The 17942-nt window shown below is 35.3% G+C and overlaps 1 long non-coding RNA gene across 1 annotated transcript in view; it reads left to right on the top strand.

Moving 5' to 3' along the window:
• The window catches only part of LOC141584050 (uncharacterized), a 34883-nt gene extending 23759 nt beyond the window's left edge, over positions 1–11124 (top strand). The window contains exon 3 of the long non-coding RNA XR_012516967.1: positions 9602–11124. This is a non-coding gene — a long non-coding RNA (uncharacterized LOC141584050). The remainder of the gene's footprint in view (positions 1–9601) is intronic.
• Positions 11125–17942: the final 6818 nt, after the last annotated feature.

The raw sequence follows: 17942 nt of genomic DNA, 5'->3' as shown, positions 1-17942 counted from the left end.
TATTTTAATAATTCTAGTGTATTTTACAGAAAACACAAGAAAATAACTTTCTGAAAAGAAGTCTCTCCTTTTTCAGATGATTAGTCAATCTGCCAGATAAATCACTAATTCTCAATGCATAAATACACACATACACACACACACACATGCACACACACAAAATTGGGCTTTATAGGAGCACAATATAATGGAATATTCCTCTTGATAATGTAATAATTTATTTAACCAAAATTCTATTCTTACTATTTCAATTCTTTCTAGCTGTTTGCTCTTAAAAAAAAAGTCTATGTCTATATACTATTTTCATATCTATACCATTTTACTTGTATGCACATATATATAGATGTGAGAACGGTTTTTTAATAAATTATAAAAATTACAAAATGTAGGAAATCCATGAGCCCCATACATTAGGTGCCAGAACTTAGGAATCCATGAGCCTCAGGTTGGGCAGCAAAACGTAGAGAGCCAGCCCTACATCACCCATGGGTACCCCAAGTCCAGTGGAGACAAAGGAATGAGAAAAAGATTAAGAGAAAAAGTGGGACCAGGGGCTATCACTTTATTACCCTGGAGGTGACAGTTAAGGCTGTGATCTCCAGGGCTCTGATCATCCACGTTATTTATTGATTACAATTACATTGATCTATAAGGTAGGGGATGGTAGAGTGAATCAGTGAACCATAATTGATGTGCCATTCTAAGGTTTGATTAACAGTGGAGGGGTGGGAGTTTCACAAAACAAGCACATGTGGTTATCTTTAGCCAATTACTCATGTACAGCTGATGGAATCAGGGTCTTACAAGGAGCCTACAAGTCTGGCTATGTGATAGTGCTAAAGAAGGGGTTTTAAGTCCTTGAGCACAATGTTTATGGTAAGAGAGCCGAGGACACCCTGCACCAGAACATGAGGCATGTAGAGGCCTTCCTCCTCAGAGGCCTCCTGTGGCCTTCCATAGTTTGTTGTTCCCTGTTTATTTGTCACTCACAACCAATTTATGTAGGCACTCTGTAAGTCCTTTCTCCTTTGTACTGTTTCCCAACATAAAAGAGACAAAAGACATATGACTTTTAAATTCTAATATATATTTCCGAAGGTCCTCTAAAGAAGCTTTCTCAATTTTATAGTTGGCACCAATCTATGAGAATTGTTTCCCCATACAGTTGCCATAATGATATATTTTTAAAATTTATCTTCAACACTAAATTGATGAGTAAAACATATTTATTGTTTTCATTTCTTTAGTTTTTAGTAAAGCTGAATCTGCATGGGAAATTTGAGTTTTTATTTTACTGTTATCTAAGTATTTATAGCTTTGCTAATATTTAATTCAATTACTTGTCACTTAAAAATTCTTTCACATTAGAATAATAAGCCTTTTGTTTATCATAGTACTTTGCTCCAGTTTATTATATTTCTTTCCTCCAGTATGTCTTTTACCTCCAATGATTTCCCAGTATCTAAGTATTACTTCTGCTTTTGAACAAAGATACTTCTAGAATTGCATTTTCAAAATTATTTTACTTTTACTTTTTGGTTAACTTTTAAAGTCTTGCCCGGTTAAATCTTATGGATGAGTTGCCTATGATATGCATTTTTAATTTCTTTTTTAGATATATTTTAAATACAATGCTTGTAGAACTTTGGGGTGAGGTAGATACACTACATAGTTTTTCAAGTTTATTTATTAAATAATCCTTTGAAACTCTGGTAGTATGGGATTCAGTCTCCCTCAGAATCCTTTCTTACCTTTGGTCATTTTTATTTCATTGCCATTGACAACTTTTTATTCTTATCATGAGTTGGGAACAAAAATATCTTCTAGGGTCATCAATGACACAGTTTCTAATTTGATTTCTTATTCCCATTGTTTTTAATAATTTAAAGGCAGAAAAAATGCAGAAAGAATTTTACTCCGGTTTCTCAATCGAAGGTTAACTAGGATTTTGGTTTTGTTATGTAACTTTTTGTGGATTTGGATACAGGATTACAAAGATAATTTTTCCATCATTTATTTAAAGGTAACATTTATTGCTTTGTCATTTAGAGAAAATGTGAAATCTTACTATTTGTTTATTCCAGACTTATTATGGTAAGCACTATTAAAGGTATTAGAAATTGTATGCTGCCAGTCAGAAAAGAATCCCTATATGCAAGCAAAAGAGAGCAGTCTGGGATGACTGGAAGGAATTCTTTCTATGTAATCACTTTAAATAAGTTTCAGACTAGGAAACTCAACAGAGAATATATGAAGGAGGTAAAGTCTGTATCAAATTGCCCAGTTACCCAAAAGTTACTTATGAGATTGGCCTCTTTTCAACTGAATAACATTTTTAAATACTTAATGAACTGGAGCATTCTAAATCTGAAGTTGTTTGGAAGAGCTTAAGTGAAGTCAGTACCCACATTGAAGGATGTGCTTAATATAGCTAGGTTTCCCACAGCAGCACGGTAGATAATTGACACCTTCGCTCTTTCTTTTCTTCTCTCTCTTTTCTTTTCTTTTTTTTTTTTAGAAGCATAGATTTGGCAGAAATGCAAGCTAAAACTTGAATTGTGAATACTGTTTGTAAAGTGTTCCAAGTTCCTAAAGAAATTAGAAACCTCATGGTTTCCACTTTTAAAATATGATTAATGTCAGAAAGATGTATTTTTGGATGAATAACCAAATTGTCACATTCTAATAAAAAATATATGTCCATAAATGATTCAACTAGAACTGTGTTGTAGGTGACACACTATGCTAATAACATATTTAACATTAGCAGCAATCATTTATTCTAACTACTTCTTTCCATCCTACATAGAAAATATTTCTCACACATACAGTTTGGTTATACATTTCCTGATAGAGTCAACAATACAAAACAGACAAACAGTGAAAAAGAATCTTCAGCTTCTGCTTACAATGAAAAATGTTGTGAGAAGTTCTCTCTTATTCTAACACTAAGGAAAAGATCCTGATAATCTACTAGATCATGAAACTTCTTAATTAACTATAAGAGATCACTAAAATACAAATTAGTCTAATAGCTAAGAAAAGAGCTGTACCCCTAAAACGAAATGGCAACATGAATACAAACTTGATTATCAGAGTATGAAGAAAAGTCTGGGCTATTTAAATTTTGAAATTTTTAATGAATAACTAAAGTCAAGTTTTGGCTACATTCACGGTATAGCCCTTTAAAGCTGCAAACACAAAGCAATACAAGAAAGATTTGAAGTTAGTGTTACACTGAAAATAAACAGAAGGAAATGCAAACCCCGGTCCACTTACAACGGAACTGATTTGACCTCCATAATAATAACTTATTCAAACAGTAGGAGTAAACAGGAATAAAAACTGTTTATCTCAGCCTCTACTGTTCTACATATGATGCCTAGCTTTTAAGCAAATTTTGGTGGCACACAAAAGAGCAAGATAAAATAATCCACTGTCAAGAGACAAACCAATGATAATAATCATACTCATATATAAGCCATATGGAATAATCAGACAGGACATTTAAAAAAAAACCTATGATTGGTGATGATTAATGTGATAAAGGCTGACAGAAAAATTTCATTACATTCATGAACAGATAAGTAATTCCAGCACGGTAATTAAAATGACAAGAAATAATCAAATTGAAGTAATGAGCAATAAAAAATGTAGCAACGGCCGGGCGCAGTGGCTCACGCCTATAATCTCAGCACTTTGGGAGGCCAAGCCGTGTGGATCACGAGGTCAAGAGATCGAGACCATCCTGGTCAACATGGCAGAAACCCTATCTCTACTAAAAATACAAAAATTAGCTGGGCATGGTGGTGCACGCCTGTAGTTCCAGCTACTCGGGAAGCTGAGGCAGGAGAATTGCTTGAACCCAGGAGGCAGAGGTTGCGGTGAGCCAAAATTGCGCCATTACACTTCAGCCTGGGTAACAAGAGTGAAACTCTGTCTCAAAAAAAGCAAAACGTAGTAACATTGATTAAAAAATAATGTCTTTCAGAGTCATCTGTAGATTCAACACAGTCCAAGAAATAATCAATAAATTTGAAGACAGGCTGACAGAAATTACCCAAATTATCACACAAAGAGTATATGGAAAAGAAAAATACAAAGAAACGATAGAAGAAGAGAGATTCTTGTATTTTTAGACAATGTTATATGGCTCAAAATGAATGTAACTAGGATTTCATAAGAGAAGAAAGAGTGAAAGAAATATGAAATAAATAAATAAATATAAATAAAATAACTGAAGAAATAATGATGGAGAATTTCCCCAAAATAATGAAAAAGATGAAACTGCAGATCCAAGAAAATGAAATGACAAAAAGCAGAAAATTATCCTCTTCCACAAAGAATTTGACTAGACCCATTATACTCAAAATTCTGAAAGACAAAGATAAAGAGGAAATCTAGGAAGCAGTTAGAGAAAAAGACATTATTTGTTGAGAAACAAATGAGAATAAAGCCAACTTCTCATTAGAAACTATGGAAGCCTTACAATAATGAATGACATACCTAAAAGTGCTGAAATTTACAAACAAAACTGTCAATCTAGCTTTCTGTAACCAGTGAAAACATCTTTCAACATGAATGAGAACTAAAGTTTCAGACAAACATGGAAGAAATTTATCATCAACCTAATTATACTACAAACAATAAAAAAGGAAATTCCTCAGACAGAAGGAATATGATACATGACAGAAACATCAATCTATATTTTTTAAAATACTAGATAGGGAAATAATAGATTTAAATGAGTACCAAACATATTGTGTGTTTATAGCGTACCTAAAAGCAAACATATTACAATATTAGCATAGAGGATGGGAATTTGGAAATGGAAGTATAGGTTGTGAGATTCAATAACAGAAAGATAAATGAAAATGGCCAAACATTTGGGAACAAAGAAACACACATCTAAATATGCTTCCAAGAGAAAATTAGCAGGGAAATTATAAAGTAATTTGACTTGGATGAAAATGTATATAGCTTAAATGTTTTACAAGGTTAAACATAAACTTACTAGGTAACCTAACAACATATCAAAATTGGTGAGATGCAGCTAAAGCACTCCTTAGAGGGAAATTTATAGCATTTAACAGTCATAGAAAGAAAGAACAGTTTCAAATACATAATCAATGTTTTTGTCTTAAAAAACTAAAAAATGAAATGTAAATTAAACCCCAAGCAAGCATAAGAAAGGAAATAATAATGGTACAGAGTAATGAAATTACAAACACAAAAATAAGAAAAATTACTGAAACCAAAAAGTCATTATTTTCAGAAATCTATAAAGTTGATAAAACTCTAGCTAGACTGACTAAAACAAAGAAAAAGGAAAAGAAAAAAAAAGTTACCAATATCAGGAATGAAAGAAGTGACTTCACTACAAACCATACAGATATTTAAAGGATAATAAAGTAATATTGCCAACAATTTTATATCCATAAAATTTGAAACTTAGGTGAATGTCTTTAAAGTTCTTGAAAGACACAAAATAGTAAACTTCACTATTAAGAAATAGATAACCTGAATCTATCTCTATTAAAAAATGAATTTATATTTTTTAAATCTTCTGGCAGAGAACACCTGGCCCAAATAACTTCTACAGTGAATTCAATCAAACATTTAAAGAGAAAATATATTACAAAAACCATGTCAGAAATTTCAAGTATTAGGCAAGAATCATACTGGTACCCAATCAAGACAAATACATTTCCAGAAAAGTACAGATGAATCTACATAAAAATACTCAATTTGAATTTAACTATGTTAAAAAAAAAGGATAATTTATCATAGCTATTGAATGTATGCTAGGAATGTTAGTTAGTTTAATATTTGAAAATCAATCAATCTAATTAGCTGACTGGTTCTAATAATTTTTATTAGATTCTTTGTGATTTTTTAATTTGTACAATCTCCAAAATAGGACAGCCAGTTTGGTATACATTGGGCCTCCTTCTCCTAAGATTAAACATGTACATACAATTATGTTTCAAGTTAACTGAGCATAATGTACTGTACTAATTCATGGACTGGTACTGAGGGGAAGTAGGAAAATTTTAAGAAGTGGTAGGAAAATCTGTTTACATAAAGACCAGATGAATTATCTGGGCCTTATTTTTAAAAGTAATTTTTGAATGAAATTCCATATGTGAAGTCTTGATGAAAATAGATATCACAGAAAAAAATTGTAGCAGAAGATATAAATAAAAGTGAAGTTCTGAATTTCTGGATATTGAGCAAATAAATGAGAATAATTAAAAATGAAGAAGCTTATATAGATATAAAACTATTGTAGAGCTTCTGTTTGGCATATCTAGGTTTTTGTCTTTTACATTATTTATTTTGTTAAAAATATAAAGCAACACTTTGCCAAAATGAATTATATGAAAAAGGCTGTTATGTGACACAGTTATGTGGAGGTATGGGAGGTGAAGTTCAGTCTTATTGTTAGTAATCATAACTTAGAACATTACAGGAAATCTAAATTTAAATAACCACTGGTCTCATAACATTAAAACCTCAGGAAATAACACAGGAACAGAAAACCAAACACCGTATGTTCTCACTCATGAGTGGGTGTTGAACAATGAGAACACATGGACACAGGGAGGGGAACATAATATACTGGGACCTGTCAGGCGGTGGGAGCTAGGGGAGGGTTAGCATTAGGAGAAATACCTAATGTAGATGATGAGTTGATGGGTGCAGCAAACCACCATGGCACATGTATACCTATGTAACAAACCTGCACATTCTGCACATGTATCTCAAAACTTAAAGTATAATTTAAAAAAGATTAGTGATTAGAGATGACCACAAAATATAAAAATAATAATAATAAAGTTTGAAACAAAAAGTTTATTAATCAATAATATTTACCCAACCAGTGTTATGCTGATAAACCATCTCTCAAAAGAAAAAGGTTCCTGATTTGCTGATTTTCATTGTATGAATACTTCAATCATGTCTAATTTCAGTGCATAATGCCATGGAGCAAAGATTTGGGAGAAGATGTACACATTGACCTTTTGTTAGCCTATGTGAGCCATCTCTAGCAAGGTCCTGCAGCCATCCAATTGACTCAATAAATGTGTCTTTTGTCATATGTACTTAAAGTAACTAAGAACTCAAATATGTTTGATGTCATAGTAATTATTTTTTAAAGTCCATTAGGAAAATATTTCCAAGGATGTATTTGCCAGCAGGACTCATAAAATTTGGTCACACTGGGAGTTTCCTTGGTGTGCTAGTTTCTAAAATGAAAAAAAAAAAAAAAAAAAAAAAAAAAAAAAAAAAAAAAAAAAAAGCTTTGGTTGGAATGTAACTATGCTGTAATTTTTCCAACACCAACTCAAAATGCAGCTTCAGTGCAGCTGGGTTCTGTTTCAAGTGAATAAGCAAGTTTTGTTATTGAATTAAAAATCAAAAAAGACTGAACATGAGAGAAAAAGTGTAATCACAATAAAGCTGTTAATTTTTGTCTTCCTTATTACCAACATTTCAACATACATACTTGGCTTTCTATAGAACTGAAATCTCAGCATATATCATCTAGTTCTCTTGTCTGTCACCTGCCTATAATATCTTGTTCTAAATAGCAAAAATTTTGTTTGATTCTCTAATGTTTTTAAAAAGTCAATATTTTAGTATACTTCTGAAAATTACAAAGAGATACTAGAATGTGAGGTTAATTGAAAAGTTTAACAGACACTTTTTCTACACTGATCCAAATTTGCCTTCTTTGTAATTGTCATGGTCTTCTTAGTCATGTCCCTGGGCCCAAGTTAGCCTGCATTTCCTTCTCACCATAAAATCCTGTTGGCTTTGTCTCTAGTTCTCTGAAAATATTCTCAATAACCAAGCTAAGAGGTAAAGCTTTAGAACTGGTTAGGTATAAAGTGAGGAAGAGATGCAGAGGCTGAATTATATGAAAATAAGTATATATCACTTTAAAACAGATAACCATGGAATACTATGCAGCCATAAAAAACGATGAGTTCATGTCCTTTGTAGGGACATGGATGAACCTGGAAACCATCATTCTCAGCAGACTGACACAAGAACAGAAAATCAAACACCACATGTTCTCACTCATAGGTGGGTGTTAAACAATGAGAACACATGGACACAGGGAGGGGAGCATCACACACTGGGGTCTGTGCAGGGTGGGGTAAACTAGGGGAGGGACAGCAGGGGGTGGGAAGTTGGGGAGGGATAACATGGGGAGGAATGCCAGACATAAGTGATGCAAAGGAAGGCATCAAACCACATTGCCATGTATGTATCTATGCAACAATCTTGCATGTTCTTCACATGTATGTACCCCAAAACCTAAAACACAATTATGTATATATATATATACACACACACGTGTATGTGTGTGTGTGTGCGTGTGTGTGTGTGTGTGTGTGATAACCTTAGGAAAGTTCAGTGCTCCTTAAAACCTTTAATATGTGGCATGAAATTAAAGCAATGCATTTTCTGATGATTCAGATATTGAAATTCTTCCAACAAATCTCTGATTGTAATTGACAGACTTCTTTTAATATGTTGAAAACCTCACCATTCTGTTTTTCTTTTATTGTTTTAAGATTCTAAGTGAGTCAACAATGCACATTTATTTTGCAATTAAGAAAATATTTTTTATAAAATGACATAAAGTGATAAACACATCACCTGTACAGAAAAAAAAAAAAATCAAAGCAACAGTAGAAATAAATTATTTTGTTAGCTAGGTCCTAAAACTTTAGGTATTCAAATGTTATGATATTTTTCACTTTTTGAACATTCTGTAATCACCTGTACTGGTGTTTGGGTTTTGTGCTTCTGGAGTAGCAGGAACATTTATCCGTATAAAGTAATATAAAGTTTACTCAGAACATAATACATTGAAGAGTGCTAGCTCCACAGATTCAGTTTATTACATTTTATGGACTTATTTGTATGTGTTTGTGTGCGTGTGTGTGTGTGTGTGTGTGTGTGTGTGTGTGTGTGTGATATCCGGACAGGAGATGACACTTAGATTACTTTTTTAAAATTATACTTTAGGTTCTGGGGTACATGTGTAGATCATGAAGGATTATTGCATAGGTACATACATGGCAAGGTGGTTTGCTGTCTTCATCCCCTCATCACCTATATCTGGTGTTTCTCCCCTCTTATCCCTCCCCACCTTCCCCACCCCCCACTGTCCTTCCCCTAATCCTCCCCAACTGACTGCAGTGTGTGATGCTCCCCTCCCTGTGTTCACACATGTTGTAATTGTTCAACACCCACCTGTAAGTGACAACATGTGGTGCTTAGTTTTCTGTTCTTGTGTAATTTTGCTGTGAATGATGGTTTCCAGAGTCATCCATGTCCCTATGATGGACACAAATGCATTATTTTTTATGGCTGCATAGTATTCCATGGTATATATGTGCCATATTTTCATTATCCAGTCTATCCTTGATGGACATTTGGGTTGGTTCCAAGTCTTTGCTGTTGTAAACAGTGTCACAATGAGCATATGTGTGTATGTGTCTTTATAATAGAACAATTTATAATTCTCTGGGTATATACCCAGTAATGGGATTGCTGGATCAAATGGTATTTCTTTTTCTAGGTCCTTGAGGAACCGCCACACTGTCTTCCACAATGGTTGAACTAATTTGCACTCCCACCAACAGTGTAAAAGTGTTCCTATTTCTCCACATCCTCTCCAGTATCTGTTGTCTCTAGATTTTTTAATGATCATCATTCTAACTGGCATGAGGTGGTGTCTCAATGTGGTTTTGATTTGCATTTTTCTAATAATCAGTGATGATCAGTATTTTTTCATATGTTTGTTGGCCTCATATATGTCTTCTTTTGAAAAGTGTCTGTTCATATCCTTCATCCACTTTTGAATGGGTTTGTTTATTTGTTTCTTGTAAATCTGTTTTAGTTCTTTGTAGATTCTGGATATTAGCCCTTTGTCAGATGGGTAGATTGCAAATTTTTTTCCCATTCTGTTGGTTGCCAGTTCACTCTAATGATTGTGTCCTTTGCTGTACATTCACAATTGCTACAAAGAGAATAAAATACCTAGGAATACAACTAACGAAGGATGTAGAGGACCTCTTCAAGGAGAACTACAAATGACTGCTCAATGAAATGAGAGAGGACACAAACAGATGGATAACATTCCATGCTCATGGTTAGGAAGAATCAACATCATGAAAATGGCTATACTGCCCAAAGTAATGTATAGATTTAATGCTATCCCCATCAAGTTACCTATGACCCTCTTCGCAGAACAGGAAAAAAAACACCTTAAACTTCATTTGGAACCAACAGAGAGCCTGCATAGCCATCAATCCTAAGCAAAAAGAACAAAGCTGGAGGCATCATGCTGCCTAACTTCAAACTATATTACAAGGCCACAGTAATAAAAACAGCATGGAACCGGTACCAAAACAGAGACATAGACCAATGGAAAAGAATAGAGGCCTCAGAAGCAACACCACACATCTAAAATCATCTTATCTTTGACAACCCTGAGAAAAACAAGCAATGGGGAAAGCATTCCTTGTTTAATAAATGGTAGTGGGAAAACTGGCTTGCAATGTGCAGAAAGCAGAAACTGGACCCTTTCCTGACACCTTACACTAAAATTAACTCCAAATGGATTAAAGACTTAAACATAAGACCTAACACCGTAAGAACCCTAGAAGAAAACCTAGGCAAAAACATTCAGGACATAGGCATAGGCAAGGACTTCATGACTAAAACACCGAAAGCATTGGCAACGAAAGTCAAAGTAGTCAAATGGGATCTAATTAAACTCCAGATTACTTTTCATCTCTACAAACTTCAGTCTTCTTAAAAAAGTCAAGCAATAATAACCAAAAACAGAAACTCTGGGCTCTGGCAATGATATTTTGCATTCATTTGATGGTAAACTAGCATTTCTACCATGAAAACACCATGGTGAATGGGAGCTATTTGGAGGCAGTTGGAAACTGTGGGGAGAGTTTCCAGATGTGGCCAGAATACCTAATGGCTGCTTGAGATCTCTGGGGACACAAGAGCAGCCTCAGCTAGGGGCAAGTGCTCCACTGAAGGTAAGGCACAGTCAATGAGAATGCACTTGGGTAGGGTGTTCAGTTTGCATATATACTCTGTACTATGAAAAATACCTTTTTGTCACGGCTTCTGAAAGCCTAAATACTTTTTTTTTTTTTTTTTTTTTTTTTCTTTTTTTTTTTTTTGAGACAGAGTTTCGCTCTTGTTGCCCAGTCTGGAGTGCAATGGCGCGATCTCGGCTCACCGCAACCTCTGCCTCCTGGGTTCAGGCAATTCTCCTCAGCCTCCTGAGTAGCTTGGATTACAGGCACACGCCACCATGCCCAACTAATTTTTAGTATTTTTAGTAGAGACGGGGTTTCACCATGTTGACCAGGATGGTCTCGATCTCTTGACCTCGTGATCCACCTGCCTCAGCCTCCCAAAGGGCTGGGATTACAGGCTTGAGCCACCGTGCCCGGCAATACTTTGGATTACTTGGCTTGTCTCCTGAACATGCTACCATTTAAATTATTTCACCTATTGATTGCCATCTTGACTCTAGGCTACTTATTGCCATTCAGCCTAACCATTGCATTATTAAATATTTAATTTTTTAAAACTCTTATTTTAATGAATTAACGTATTTATTTTAATTAATTAATTAATTAATTTTAGGTTATTGCTCTTTTCCCCAGGCCAAAGTGAAAGTGGCATGACCTTGGCTTGCTACAGTCTTAAACTCCTAGGCTCAAGTGATTCTTCTGCCTCAGCCTCCTGAGTAGCTGGGACTACAGTCACATGCCACCATACCTGGCTAATTTCTCCATTTTTTTTTTTTTTTTTTTTTAGAGATAGGATCTCACTATGTTGCCCAGGCTGGTCTTGAATGTCTGGCTTCAAGCCGTCTTCCAGTCTTGGCATCCCAAAGTGTTGGGATTACAGGAATTAAATTTAAATTATAGGCTACCCACAGCACCTGTCTAAAACCCTATCTCCTACTTCCCATTCTGATTCCACATATCTTGGCTTCTGTATGCCTTTCTCATAAAAACAAGAATTTACTGTTAATTGAACAAATATTTATTAAGCATCTAATAAACTATGCCAGGCACTCTTATAAGTAGGTATTAAAGACACCATGAGGTACAAAACATATGAAGTTACTGACCTTATAAAATATATGAGCAATACTAACTTTGCCTTATTTTCCTTACAAGCCACAATTAGTTACATACATAATATAGTTATATGCCACATAATAGCATTTAGATCAAGGAAAGATTGTATATACGACAGTGTTTCCATAAGATTATAAGACGCTATTTATGCTGTATCTTTTCTATGTTTAGAGGCACACGTTCTTTCCATTGTGTCACAGATGCCTGAAGTTTTCCGTACAGTAACATGCTGTACAGGTTTGCAGCTTCAGCATCATATCGCCTAGATGTGTAGCAGGCTATATCATCTAGGTTTTTGTAAGTACACCCTATGATGTTTGCACAATGACAAAATTGCCTGAGGATGCACTTCAAAGAGCGTAGCTCCAATGTTAACCGATATGTGACTGTACTTGGCTCATCTAAAGTTTTTTTAACTTGGTCTATAGCAAGCTGTGCTACCCCCACTGGTTCTCCAACCTTCTTCTTTTATTCAAGGCCTCCCCACAGGCCAGGAAGAAAAGCATGGTACAACAATATATCTATAAATACGATGTTTACTTAGATTAATTTGTATTGGGCTTCTTTTAATGCTTTTCAGCTACAGTAGATTTTTCTTTAGTTTATGGATGTTATTCACATGAAGCCTTGTTATCTATCTCACAGTCATCTAGAGATAAAAAAAGGAGACATTTGCTGCTGTATTAATTAGAGATGCCAAAGAAGACTTGATGAATTTAAGGAAAGAAAGGTTGGAATAAAAAATCAGGTACAGTCATTTGTTACTTAACAATGCATTGTTAGACAACTTTATTGTGTGAACGTCCTAGAGTAAACTTACATAAACCTAGGTGGTATAGCCTACTACACGCCTAGGCTGCATCGTATATATTGCTCCTAGGCTAAATACCTGTGCAGCATGTTAATGTACTAAATAATGTAGGTAGTTGTAACGTGATAGTAAGTATTTGTGTGCCTAAACATATCTAAACACAGAAAAGACATAGTAAAAACAGGGCATCGTAACCTTATGGGACCACCATTGTACAAGCATTATTGACCAAAATGCAATTATGCAGCACGGGACTGTTTTTATATTTGTGTGAAACCACAATTTATAAGGAAAAGATGCAAAGAAATAATAATTATATAAAAAATGTTCAATATTACTATGAATGAAAATATCAAATGAGTTTATGCATATAATATATAAGCTATTTTTAATAATTAGAATTGTTATCATAAAAGTGCAGTGAAGGAACAAACTTTTATGCTACTTTTATGAATGTTTACATTTCTGGAATGCTAACTGGACAATATTTATCAACTGCTTTATAATGATTACTTTCTCTGAACCAGTAATTTATTGTCTAGAGGTTTTACTTGAAAATAACCGAAAATGCAGATGTAAACGTATCCACAAAGATTATCATCACAACATTGTAACTTTGAAACAACAATAGAGAAATAATTTAATAAATTGTTGTACATTCTTATGGTTGAGTGTTATGGGTCATTAAATATAATATTTATCAAGAACTGTTGTTATTACATGGGATCAAGCTAAAGATATAATTGATCTAACATACAGGAGAAAAAGAGTTAAAAGTAACTTGTATTGTTTGAACTGGCAATGTAAAATTAGACTCAGATATTAGAAACAAACATGTATACACAAAGTATCAACAAAATGAAAGCCTCTTTTTTTTTTTTTTTTTTTTTTTTTTTTGCCATAACAGCAACATGGAATACCTTTATTCAGCACCAGGAATACCCTTCACACACAATGGGCGAGCCTCCCGCGCTCATCTTCCCGTGGAAACGCTCACGTGGACGCTGCGGGACCCCCCACGTGTCATGGCTCTCGCGGTGGTGCTGTCTGAACTGCAGCCCATAGTAACCACACACGTGCCCGTTTTTGTCTCTTTGTCCAAGTTGATGTACACTCTCGGGTGGTCCAGGGCGCCCCCGCCGCCATCGCACGAGATGAGCCGAGTCTCCACCTGGCTCACCGGCTGCTTTGCTATGAAACTGCTATGAAACTATGAAAAACAATTTTTAATAAAAGTTTGGAAAACACATAAATCACCTGTGAAATAGTTTGGCCTTACCTCTCACGTAATTATTCTTTCAACAAACCTACATGCAAATGTTTTATACTATCCCTTCTCAAGCACTGTCATGACATGTCCTCTTTTTCCCCTAAATCGCTTTCATCTTGGAGGTGTGTTTTTCCTTTAAGAGAAGAGAATAGAGTGACAGCTTTTCCTTCTGGCAAAAAGGATCTCAATAAATAACATTTTTGTAAAAACCACAGAGATGTCTACAGGTTTTATAGCCTCTTCTCTCAAACCAGTCCCTGATCATTATGTTTTGGGTCTTCCCACTAACACCGTGTTGCTTGGCACTTATCCCTGTTTGCCAGTTCTGCTGACGATCTCTGTTAACTGTGTGTGCATCGTGCCTTGGTGATGCCATTGCCCATGACTAGAAGGATGGTGTCTGTGAAGACGGTCATATTGGTGTATCCTCAAGTGAATTATCATTTTAGTCCCGAATCAAGCTGGATTCTACTCGAGGAGACATGAGAAGAATCTCCTTCTTAATTCTGTGCCACATTTTGCAAATACACGCATGTACACAAACATAAGGAATATTCATTTTACAAATATCTACTTTTCACTTTTCTTGGGAGTTCAATACCTGCTTAAAGAATCAAGTGAAGAACCAAATACTTCCCGTATAATTTATCGTTTTCTTGTCCCTTTTTTTTCTTCTGCCCACCTTCATTACTACACATAACTCAGTATTACCAAATCCTGATTTCCTTCTTTACCTGCAGTTGCTAATATATTATTTCATGCATGTAATAGGAGATGTACTCACTGATAGAACACCTGAGTGCTGGACTATATTCATGCATGCAAGGACACCTATGTGGTGAAGGAAGTAGTGATGAAGGGGTTTTCTATCAAATCCAGGATCGAAACGACAGGACTGCATGGTTATACTACAGGCCATTCTGATAAATCAATGGGAATAGACACAGTAATTGGCATCCTAGATTGATGAAGGAAAATCCGTGGGATACATAGAACATTTGTCTGGAGTAAAAATATGTTTACTACGTTATATTACAAGTGATACTTGAGATAGGGACTAAAGCAGGGTGGAAATGATCAATTGTAGGCACCATGCCAGATTCAAGTTTTATCAAAAAACAAACATCTGTTTGCTTAATCAAGAGACACTAATTAGTTATCACGGAGGGATATTAAAGTTGCTTTAAAGTTTTTCAATGAATTAAGTAACCTAAAAGATTGTCTGTAGGACTCATTTCTTAACAATAATTAACAATGTATTGTGCTTTTATGCTTTTAGTTCATTAAATTATCTTTGAGGACTAGGGTAAAAAGAAAAATTCACTTATTATTTTATTGATCTCAACATAACTGGTAAAAAAATATATATACCTAGATGTGTCTCTAAGATATGGCATTTAAGAAATTATCTTAAAAGTTTTTACCTGGCCAGGCTCGGTGGCTCACGCCTGTAATCCCAGCACTTTGGGAGGCCGAGGCAGGTGGATCACGAGGTCAAGAAATCGAGACCAGCCTGGTCAACATGGCGAAACCTCGTCTCTACTAAAAATACAAAAAAATTAGCTGGGCATGGCGGCACCTGCCTGTAATCCCAGCTACTCAGGAGGCTGAGGCAGGAGAATTGTATGAACCCAGGAGGCAGAGGTTGTGGTGACCCGAGATTGCACCATTGCACTCCAGCTTGGGTAACAAGAGGGAAACTCGGTCTCAAAAAAAAAAAAAAGAAAAAAAGAAAAAGAAAAAGAAAAAAAAAAAAGTTTTTACCTGTAGGATTATAAATCATTCTACCATAAAGACACATGCACATGTATGTTTATTGCAGCATTATTCACAACAGCAAAGACCTAGAAACAACGCAAATGCTCATCCATGACAGACTGGATACACGAAGTGTGGCACATATACATCGTGGAATAATATGCAGACATAAAAAAGGATGAGTTTATGTCCTATGCAGGGACATGGATAAAGTTGGAAACCATCATTCTTAGCAAACTAACACAGGAACAGAAAACCAAACACCACATGTTCTTACTCATAAGTGAGAGTCGGACAATGAGAACACATGGACACATGGAGGGGAACATCACACAACAGCTCCTGTCAGGGAGTGAGGGGCTGGGGAGAGATAGCATTAGGAGAAAATTCTAGTGCAGATGACAGGTTGATGGGTGCAGCAGACCACCATGGCACGTGTATACCTTTGTAACAAACCTGCATGTTCTGCACATGTATCCCAGAACTTAAGGTATAATTTTAAAGAATTCTTACTTGTTCAAAAGCACCTTTCTTTTCCTTTCACTTTTTATAGAAGTCGGACACAAACACCTGTGCTTTCTTTTTTCCTGCCTGGAGAAAAGTAAATACCGTTGACAAAATCTTTGCCCATTTACATTTCCTCTCTTGTATTTTGGTTATTGCCTTCAAGGTGAACCCAATCAAGAGATTAATGAGACCTTCTGAATACGTGAAAGAACAATTGTAATCTTTTTTCACCCAAGAAAGGAGTCCCTCAACACAAGTATGATTTACTTTCTGCTTATGGCAATAGCTGCAGGAATGCATTGTACACATTAACATGCATTAAAGGCGTAAATCACAGAAATACAGGGACGGAGAAAGAGAGAGAGGAAAGGTTGCTATTTTAAGCGAACAAGGGAGCTTTGTATGCTGGTTGTGAAACCTGCCCTGTCAGGGTTAGCAGAGCTAATTCTGTCAAGGCTCAGTGAAGTCTGACACAGCTGCATTCAGAGAAAGCTGCAAAGGTCGTATTATGCACTGTGTACCTTTGGGGAGCTTAACAGAACCAATTTGGACCAATTCTGTCAAAAGAACATCGAAGTAACCTAGAAGAATAAGCCTTTGAAAAGAAGTTTATGAGACTTGGGAATGAGGAGCAGAAAGGCTATATGTCAAACTATTTTATGAGTCAAAATTAGGTATCACTACTTTTAAAAAGCTTTGCCATTCACAAGAAGAGAATGCTAGATGGAAGCAGTAATGGAGAGATAGTTAAAAACAAAAGAGCCATCAGGGCTTTTAGAGTGGTTTTTGCCAAACTCACAACTGAAACTTTCCAGCTTTCTGAGGCCCAGGGAATTGTTGGGCTCTATAGGAATAAAGGGAGAACATTCCTGCACACTAATTTAGAAATTTATATTATTTGTGAGGGAAGAGTAACCACAGTTTCTGATGACTGCAGTCAGAATGGCCTGCCCCAGAGATGAAGTAAAACTCATGGAAGTAAACACAGCTATGATTCTTACTCAGAAATAGAGATAGTTTCAACAGCTGATTGTGGCATAAGTGATTTTTCTATACTACCCTTGAAAAAATAGGATATAAAAATAAGCTTTTCTTAGCCAGTGTGTTGACTCTTCCAATGGGATAAATTAGGTTTATTAAATTATTGTAAGGAGTAATGAATTATAACATTTGTTTAAAACTCCATCTAAGAGCAAAGTTTCCTGACGTTACAATATCAGACATAATTAGGAGGGCATGGATAATCATTGTCTCTGTCCTCCTGCTGGAATCAATACAAGTACATATTCTTTTTCTTCTTAATAGCAACAGCTTCTGATTTTATATTTTCGGTGACTTGGCAAAAATTCTATTTCTGAAGAGACTTGAAATAAATTTGTAAATGTCTTGTTTC

Source organism: Saimiri boliviensis, chromosome 3 (genome assembly GCF_048565385.1).
Source record: "Saimiri boliviensis isolate mSaiBol1 chromosome 3, mSaiBol1.pri, whole genome shotgun sequence".
Classification (NCBI taxonomy): domain Eukaryota; kingdom Metazoa; phylum Chordata; class Mammalia; order Primates; family Cebidae; genus Saimiri; species Saimiri boliviensis.
Note: the sequence above shows the minus strand (reverse complement) of the source record. Positions and strands in the feature narration are given on the sequence as shown.